The sequence below is a fragment of the Ammodytes marinus genome (assembly GCF_949987685.1).
Source record: "Ammodytes marinus genome assembly, chromosome: 18".
Taxonomy (NCBI): Eukaryota; Metazoa; Chordata; class Actinopteri; order Uranoscopiformes; family Ammodytidae; genus Ammodytes; species Ammodytes marinus.
In genome coordinates, this window is record NC_137222.1 from 1,565,777 (window position 1) to 1,575,668 (window position 9,892).

Genomic DNA, 9,892 nt, shown 5'->3' on the forward strand with positions numbered 1-9,892 from the left:
AGTTTGCAGTTTCCGATTTTATTGTATGGGTCCTGAAGAAGGCCCAGGCGTATACGCATTGATTGACAGCTGAAAAAGCACAGGTCCTTAGCATCAGTTTGATGGAAACGTTGTGGTGTTTGAAAGAGTTTAAGCAGTTGGCCTAGAGAATGTAAATACATCGGGGAAGGGCTGACGGTGACTCAGGGTGCAGCATACTCCATCGGTTCGTCTCTTCTCCACCATGTCAGCGGTTTACGAGGAAGCACAGATAAAAACAGCAGCGAATGCGACCAGTAGAACCCTCTAATTCAAGTGATAGGACGAACGCGCTGCGTTTATCAGTGGATAAAAAGAGAGAGACCCCGGGTCACGGGACGCGCCCGGTCCTCTCATGTCCACCACAGAACAGCTGTTAGTGTCATTCTACCTGTTGTGTCATTGAGGCGGAACGCGCTGCGTCAATTAGGCGCATAATATAAAAAAATAAAAAATTCCCGAATAATATACGGGACTATTCGGAAATTATCTGTATCCGTATCTAACTCATTATCCGTGCTTATCCGAATACATATTCGGATTCGGGCTCATCCCTAGGCTCTGGCCTTCGTTGCAGTAGTCGCGGGTTCAAATCTGACCCTTGGACCTTTACTGCAGGTCATCCCCTCTCTCTCTCTGTGTCTCCCCATTTCAACTCTGTACTGTCTAATAAAGCTTGAAAATGCCAAAAAAAAATCTTTAAAAAAATCATTCTCCAGAATCACTGACTAAACCTTTAAATTCACCTGCCTCTAAAGATTGTGCTCTAGTTAGTATGTCTGTTGAGGGATGTTCTAGGTCAGGGGTGCCCACTGCTTTTCAGCTTGTGAGCTACTTTGAAAATGACCAAGTCAAAGTGAGCTACCACCTACTATTAGGGGTCAAAAGTCACGGTTCGGTACGTACCTCGGTTTTTAAGTCACGGTTCTGTTCTGTTCTGTACGGTACGGTTCTCAGTTAAGAGGAAACATTGTCTGCAGAATTGCAGCCTAAAGGTATTTTCCAGTATGGAAAAGAAAAAACTGCTGCATACAACCAAAGTCTCCAATAAATAAAATACTTCTTAAATAAAAGTGAAAGTTCTGCACCGCAAACCAAACAAGCCTGTACATAGGCTTCGCGATCGACCTAGTGGGCCCCCCTGTTCTAGATTAACCTAACTTTGAGGTTTTTTATGGTTAAGCTAAATAGCTGTTCTTGAAAAGCTAGGCACGGTCTCTTTCCATTTTGTGTGGTAGGCCTACTGTATGCAATATTACCTATGGTTTGATATAAACAAACTATCTTAAATCTGCCAAACTCTACCTGTAACTGTTTTAATTAGGCTATATTGTACTTTCACCCATTTCATTTTAATTGCTGCCACTCTTCACCTCTGTGTAAATGTTTCAATTGTTTTTCTCTTCACCTGTTGTTGTGTATTTGATGTATTTGCATTGAATATTGTTTATGTATTGTTGTTTTTCCTTTGAATTTGTTTGATCTCGACGTCATTGTAAATGAGGGTCACACCTCAATTGGTCTCTCGAGGATAAATAAAAGTTAAATGAAAAAAAAAATTAAAAGTCTTACTTTAATCATTTATGGCACTGCACGTGAAAAGGGTAAACAATTTAAAGGGACAGTGTGTAATATGACATCATCAAGAAAGTTCTACAAAGTTCTAGAATGCACAATGCACCTGATGACATTCCAACTATGACACTTTCAAGATGGCGGCACTAGGCCTTGGTCCAAAATATGCAGAAATATGGACATATATGAGACCCTTTCTAAGGCAAAAAAATAATAATTAAAAAAAAAATTTCAGCTATTATGCACTAAATTAAATGTACTTATGGATATTATAATTACTTTCTACAAAATCTGCTAGGAAATAAAACCCAAAATTCTACACACTGCAGGTTTAAGTTTAAGATATCACCATGACACTATGCCAGTTGATCACTTACCTTAAACCTATTATTTGTTAAATATGCAAACATGGCATTATCTCCCTACGTATTGTGTTCATTTGCACATCTTTAAAAACCAAAACCATCTAGATGTTCGATAAAGCCAGAGTTAACATTTCATACAAAACTTTTCCGAAACACAACATTTTAGTGTCCAACGTTTTTACAGAACAGATTTTGTACAGGTCTTAAAAAAAATGCATTTTCAGCACACACACACACACACACACACACACACACACACACACACACACACACACACAAACACACACACACACACACACACACACACACACACACACACACACACACACACACAAACACACACACACACACACACACACACACACACACACACACACACACACACACACACACACACACACACACACACACACACACAAAGCTTTGGCAAACAGAAGAAAGTGTAGTGCAGTCATATATGGCATAATGGTATTCACAATATGTTGTTGCATCATCTGGGCTGTGCCATGAAAGCTGGCCGGGCATTTTGTTACAACCACAAACATGGGGGGGGGGGGGCTTTCGGTGTAAATTCCAAAAACGAATATTACCAGATTCAATACAGCCAATCAACGGTGTTCATTGTGATGCCACTTCTTTTTTTTAAAATATATTTTAAGTGGCATTTTTCAGTTAATTAGACAGATTTGAAATGGGGCAGAGAGGGAAATGATATGCAGAGAACGACCCGGGCTGGATTCTAACCCAGGTCTGCTGTGAAGAGGACTATTAGACTCTATAGAGAGGGGGGGGGGGCTCTAACCAATACACCACCAGTGCCCCCCCACATTGTGATGCAACTTTGATGAGTTTTGTCCAAATAAAGAGAAGTTAAAGGTGCATTATGTAACTTTGGGTGTGTCGGAGAAGTGAACATTCAAAAATTGTAATACAAAGAATAATATTTTAAAGGTGCTACGAGGAACTTTTAAATATGTCTGAACTCGTTTTTTTCCTCTGATGATCATAAATGACATGTAATAGCAAATGAGACCATCAGTGAAAATAATGCTATTTTCATATAGTGTTTTTCTTACATAACTAATCTACTTCGAAGTTCTAGGTAACACAAAACCACTGTGTGCTATTTGTGGATATGTAGTCTCTCACATATTCTCTTCTCTGGAAGTGTGTGTGGTGGGACGTGTGTGTGGTGGGACGTGTGTGTGGTGGGGACGTGTGTGCTTGGTGTGTGTTTCTGCTAGCTACATCCGCTTACAATGCTAGAAAATACAATGACCCAATTCAATTCTAAACAAAACCACTTCCCCTTCTTTAAACTAAAGTGCATAACTTTTTCATATAAATGAATGTCGGTTACATTCAAGCCATCGCCAAACAAGATGACACAAAGTTGATTAAGCCTATCAGCACCACAAAACTCTCTCTGAATTTCTCAGTATGGCAGCGTTTATAAACTGGTGTCGCCCCCAAAAATTAAGAGACCACTCTAAATGTTCAGTGTCTCTCATTTGACTATTTATAGGCATATGTTTGAGTAGAAGGAACATTTTGGTTTTATTATATAAACTACAGACAACATTCCAACCAAATTCCAATAATTTTTTGGTCATTTAGAGCATTTTCAATAAGTAATGTAGAGATGAAGATTGAAGAAAAATCCAGACTGATCTCTTTATTTTTTCCGGAGCTGTATTTTGAATTTTCAAGACCTGTACAAAGTATTTTATGATTTAAAAATGTAATTGGAAAAGTATATATTGTAAAAATTAAATAGAGATTTTTACTCTGGCTTAAAGGTGCAGTGTGTAATATGACATCATCAAGAAAGAAAATTTCTACAAAGTTCTAGAATGCAACGCTCCCTTGGTAACCCCAACCCTTTTGAATAATAACAGAAGCTACAGTGGCCTTCAAGGACAAGAAAAATTCTAAATTTTAAACAATGCACCTGATGACATTCCAACTATGACACTTTCAAGATGGCGGCACTAGGCCTTGGTCCAAAATATGCAGAAATATGGACATATATGAGACCCTTTCTGAGGGAAAAAAAAAATTCAAAACTTTTTTTTCAGCTAGTATGCACTAAATTAAATGTACTTATGGATATTATAATTACTTTCTACAAAATCTGCTAGGAAATAAAACCCCAAATTCTACACACTGCAGGTTTAATCCAATATCTAGATCTAGATTGTTGTTATTTTTTTAAAGAGATGCAAACATACGCATAATTAGTCAGATATTGCCAAACTTGCATATACAGCCCTGGAAAAAATTAAGAAACCGGGGCGCCTTTAGCTCAGTTGGTAAGGCGTCCCCCCCATGGGCCTCGGCCAGCAGCGGACCCGGGCTCGATTCCAGCCCGCGGTCGATCTCTGCATGTCACTCCCCTCTCTGCCCCATTTCAACTCTGTCTCTACACTATCAATAAAGCATAAAAATGCCCAAAAAATATATATAAAAAAATAAGAGACCAGCCTGGATTTTTCTTAAATCTTCATCTCTATATTACTTGCATTACATGCTTGTAATGGCAATATTTTTGGGGGGGAATTTGGTAGAAATGTTGTCAGTAGTTTATATTATAAAACCAGAATGTTCATTCTACTCAAACATATGCCTATAAATAGTAAAACGAGAGACACTGAACATGTGGAGTGGTCTCTTCATTTTTCCCCAGAGCTGTATGTTAAAAAATTTCCGAAAAACAATTGCAATACAAACCATGTTTATCCTATTGGGCGACTGTGGCTCAGTTGGTAGAGCGGGTCAGCCGATGATCAAAGGGTTGGAGGTTCGATCCCCGCCCTGCCACTTGTGTCATAGTTGTTGTGTCCTTGGGCAAGACACTTCACCCACCTTGCCTCGTGTGAATGTCCATAGTTAGCCTGCTATCGGTGTATGAATGTGTGTGTGAATGGTAACGTGGGAAAGGAAAACAGGTCTCCCTTGTAAAAGAGTCTTTGGTCTCAATGGGATTTACCTGTATAAATAAAGGTTAGGATTCACCCGCAGAGTGTATAGACTTAATGTGAACAGAGGAACTGAGATCATAAACAAAAGGTCCGAAAAGTTTATAAACTTTCAGGTGTGAGGTCAGTATTGTCATTACAATGAGGAAGTAATCAGTGACAAGTGCTGTTGTGTGTGTGTGTGTGTGTGTGTGTGTGTGTGTGTGTGTGTGTGTGTGTGTGTGTGTGTGTGTGTGTGTGTGTGTGTGTGTGTGTGTGTGTACAGTGCCTAGCAAAAGTATTAATACCCCTTAAACGTTTCCACATTTTGTCACGTAACAACCACACACGTACATTTACTTTTAACGCGATAGACCAACACTTAGTTTTTGGTCTATCGCATTAACAAAGAAAAGAAAGAAAAGGCAGTGCTTCCTGCATTTGGGTCGGATCGAGTCCCGACAAATTCACACCACAAACGAACAGCAGCAGAGTGCGTTTGGAAGCGCATCGAGACCACCTCTTCAGCTGGGTCTCGGAGCGCTTGTTTGGTCCGCACCCGAGTGCGATTGCTGTATTCACACCTGCCTGAAAGATGCGCACCGAAGGCGGAAGTGGATCCAAGGGTGTATTCACACATGCCGTGTTTAGTTCGGTTGAAACGAACTCAGATGCACTTCTGCCTTCGGTGCGCATCTTTCAGGCAGGTGTGAATACAGCAATCGCACTCGGGTGCGGACCAAACAAACGCTCCGAGACCCAGCTGAAGAGGTAGTCTCGATGCGTTTCCAAACGCACTCTGCTGCAGTTCGTTTGTGGTGTGAATTTGTTCGGACTCGATCCGACCCAAATGCAGGAGGCACTGTGCCTTTTCTTTCTTTTCTTTTTTAATAAATAGCCGTCAGCTTCACATTATGGGAAAGTGTTGTTGTCACCATTATTAGGAAGATTAGTTGTGGTTTGACCGGGAGCCCAGAACAATATAAATGCTGAATGTGTTCAGCGATCAGATGAAGGAGAGGGGAGCGTCTCTCGCACAGTGCCAACAGGTTAACGCTGCGCAAGAAGTGTGTGTTTTTATTTTGCTTCCCATGTACGGGACCGTCAATACTATCCCCGTGTCAGTTTGGAGCTGAGCTGCGCCGACCCAGCTGATACACAGCTTAATCAGCTGAGTGTCAGCTTGAGCCTATTCTTCTCGCGTGACGCGCATCCAGCACCACAAATACAGTAAAAATTATGTTTCACATCGTAGGCTACAAGCCACATAACGTGGCATTGACATAAGGCTACACATTATGACCATATGAAACAACAATAATTTGATGTTTTTCCTCTTTATTTATAGGTTAGATGTAGGCCCTTTTATTATTTTTAGCCCCATATTATATCAATGATATATATTTCGCAGTTTAAACTTCGTGCTTCCTGTTTCTCTCCACCCCAGAATGTCTGTCCAATGAATGAATGACCTCAGATCACGTGTGGTTTTGCTTCGTAATGCTGGTTCACTTGCAAAAGGGGCAATATGAAAGTGGACCACACCAAACAAAAAAAATCAAAACTCTATTTGGTCTGGACCAAAGCAAGTGCACTAGCGGACTTTCCCAGTGTGAATACACCTTAAGTTCGTTTCAACTAAACACGGCAGGTGTGACTGTGAATACACCCTAAGAATTACATGTCAAGTAAACACGTTTTGTAAACTAACTAGAGGCTCTTCAAATGTAAACAAATCCCCCTCCCCTGAAACTGCACACTGCACCTTTAATTGTGATGTAATATGTCTGTAAGAAAGAAAATACAAACAAAAATAACAGACTTAGAACAGGACTGAGTTTTATTTCCTAAGAAACTTGATTATTGAAAGTGTTAAATTCAACGGAGTCTCAAAACTGGCAGCACTCCCCCCGAAATAAAATTCAGAATAAAATAAAAATGTAGAAGTAACATGGACAAAATGTAACTTGGACAGAAAAAGAGAGAAATTGATTATAACTGTATCAATAACTCTTGTGTATAGTAACAGCATTGTTGTACCTGAAAAAAATTACAAATGATCTATTTACTACACCCTCAAATAAATCAAAATTTTAAAGCTGGGGTGGAGGATTTGGGGAGAAAATAGCAGTTGGGATAGAGATTCGAATTCAAATACCTCAACCGCTCCACTTGTTCTCTTTGGTCCCTCCCCTATGGTCCCTCCCTGACACGCTGTACACCAACAAAGTCGTGCCAAAGTGAATGGACAGTCCCAACAGCCAATAAGAACAGAGAATCGGAGTCTCGCTCTGATTGGTCAAAGTGTACAGCTCATGTTAACTTTGACCAATCAGAAATCATATACCCCAGCTTTAATACAGGGGTTTCCCAACATTATCAGCACTCCATAATCCACCTTTTTATATCAATCAGTATAAGTAGCACAAAGTCAATGATTATCTTATTAATATTATTATTATCTTACATTCAGTCTTCTGATCCCATAGAAATAAACATATTACAATAAAATAAAAAATAAAATAAAATAAAAATAAAATTGCGGAAAAATATTTACTCAGAACCGCACACATTGCCAAAAAAAATAAAAATAAAATTAAATAAAAATCCTCCTGGAATATGGTGATATGTACTGAATGTATTAAAACACAGACATGGATATAAATGCATAAAAAAAAAAGACAGAAATTGGCGGTAATGTAACATCTTAACACAGACAATGCAAAGTCCTAAACATCCTAAACATCCCTCTGGTAATGCTTTAAAAGGTTAGGTCTGGATCATTTTCAAGTTTACTTTGAAGGCCTACTTCAGCGGTTGGAATATGAAGGTGTATTGAACTCGGAGATCCTATTTAGTATAAATGTGCGAAAAAAATTGAAATCGGATCATCTTAGCCTGAGAAAAGGCAGAAAGAGTGTTTTATGGTCTCACTGTCTAACCCTACATTTTCCTTACTGTGACATCACAGTAAGGGTCAGGATTAACAGGACAGCTGGGCCAAGGGAAGACTAAGGGAAGACTGAGGGAAGAAAAACCTCATTCATTATATTATAATAGTTATTTTATAATGATAGAACGCTGGTTCCATATGGGTGAAGTATTCCTTTAATACCGTGCTCAAATAACATATTACAACCGTTCGCAGGATTTTTTCAATCAGCTATAAGGGGGGGGGGGGGGACACACAATTTAAAACATTCTTCTAGTTATGTACACATTAATTTGTCAAACAAATTTAAGTTATATGAAACATAGGACTTTTTGGGGGGAGTTTATGGATAACAATCGTCTACTCAGGGGCGCTCCGGTGGCGTAGTGGATAGAGCGCGTACCAAATCGGCTCCGGCCTTCGTTGCAGTGGTCGCGGGTTCAAATCCGACTCGTGGACAGGTCATCCCCCCTCTCTCTCTCTCTCTCTCATCCCCCCTCTCTCTCTCTCTCTCTCTCTCTGTCTGTCTCTCTCCCCATTTCAACTCTGTACTATCTAATAAAGCTTGAAAAATGGCAAAAAATAATCTTTAAAAAAAACAAAAAAACAATTGTCTACTCATAGTTTAGCAACCTTCTATAACACCTTTCGCAGTGTGTGAACTGGAACAAACACAACATCTGGTGAAATACTATCACTAACCTGGCTGTGTGGTCAACCAAAGAAAATATGAAAAATTCAGAGTTATGCGCTCGGCATTGTGTCACATAATCCACCAGTTAAAAGCATTAAAATAAACTATAAATAATCCAAAACTATCCTTTGAAACACTGATTTTATTCATCCTTATTTTCTTCCTTATCATTAATATAATAATGTATAAAAACATAGGGAATACAAGACGGGATTATTGGACCTTTTTTCGACATGTAACAACAAACATGCAACGATGGCTGACGGTCGGATGCTTATTAAATGCATGTTATTATGGCATAAAACAACATGCATTGTGGGTATTGGAGTTTAAAGTTGACTGGATGCTTGCCTGTTGACATGAACTGGTGAGATATTGAATTACACACACACGCACACGCACACACACACACACACACACACACACACACACACACACACACACACACACACACACACACACACACACACACACACACACACACACACACACACACACACACACACACACACACACACACACACACACACTGGACAACACTTGACACGTTAAAATACAAGGTGCTTTTCAGCGTTGGTAAAAATCGAATCCATCAATAGCCAAATACATGTGTGGCTATTTATACTGTTCCAGTTTCAAGTTGTTGTTTTTTAAAATTAAAATGAATTAAATGAATTAAAATGTAAAACATATACTGATATCAATGCATGTATGAGATACACAGGGCCCTTTACTGGACTGCAGATAAAGAGATGTGATTATAAATGTGGATTTTCTTCAAATTTGGGAATTTTTCTGGAAGAATTGACATTTTAAAAAGGTACATGGATAGCGATTTTCTATACTTTTGTTACTGTCAACAAAATGCCATACAAAGGGGGCGCCCTTAGCTCAGTTGGTAGGGCGTCCCCCCTCCCATGGGCCTCGGCCATCAGCGGACCGGGGTTCGATTCCAGCCCGCGGTCGTTCTCTGCATGTCACTCCCCTCTCTGCCCCATTTCAACTCTGTCTCTACACTATCAATAAAGCATAAAAATGCCCAAAAAATATCTTATAAAAAATAAAAAAAATGCCATACAATGACCAAAACCAACAATGGATCTACTTCACTGTAAAACAATTAGAAAAACTCAAATTGTCAAGGCAAAAAGTTAAATTTGTGCAGACTGTTTTAACACTGTTCAATGTTTGAATCAACATTTTGACCGACTTGGTTTTGTTATGGTTTATCTTTATGACAGAACTAGTTGGCAGCAATCCAGACCTGCCACTAGGCGCTGGCTAATTAAATATGCTGCGCCTGTTGGTCTGGACACTCTCCATTGAAGCTCATTAAATATGTCAAGAAATC

General features: G+C 39.4%; 1 protein-coding gene across 1 annotated transcript in view; it reads right to left on the minus strand.

The window, feature by feature from the left end:
* Positions 1 to 644: 644 nt before the first annotated feature.
* oclna (occludin a) overlaps positions 645 to 9,892 on the minus strand; it is a 254,069-nt gene continuing 244,821 nt past the window's right edge. The window contains exon 13 of the transcript XR_013845340.1: positions 645 to 675. The gene's annotated coding sequence lies outside the window, so the exon portion shown is untranslated. The remainder of the gene's footprint in view (positions 676 to 9,892) is intronic.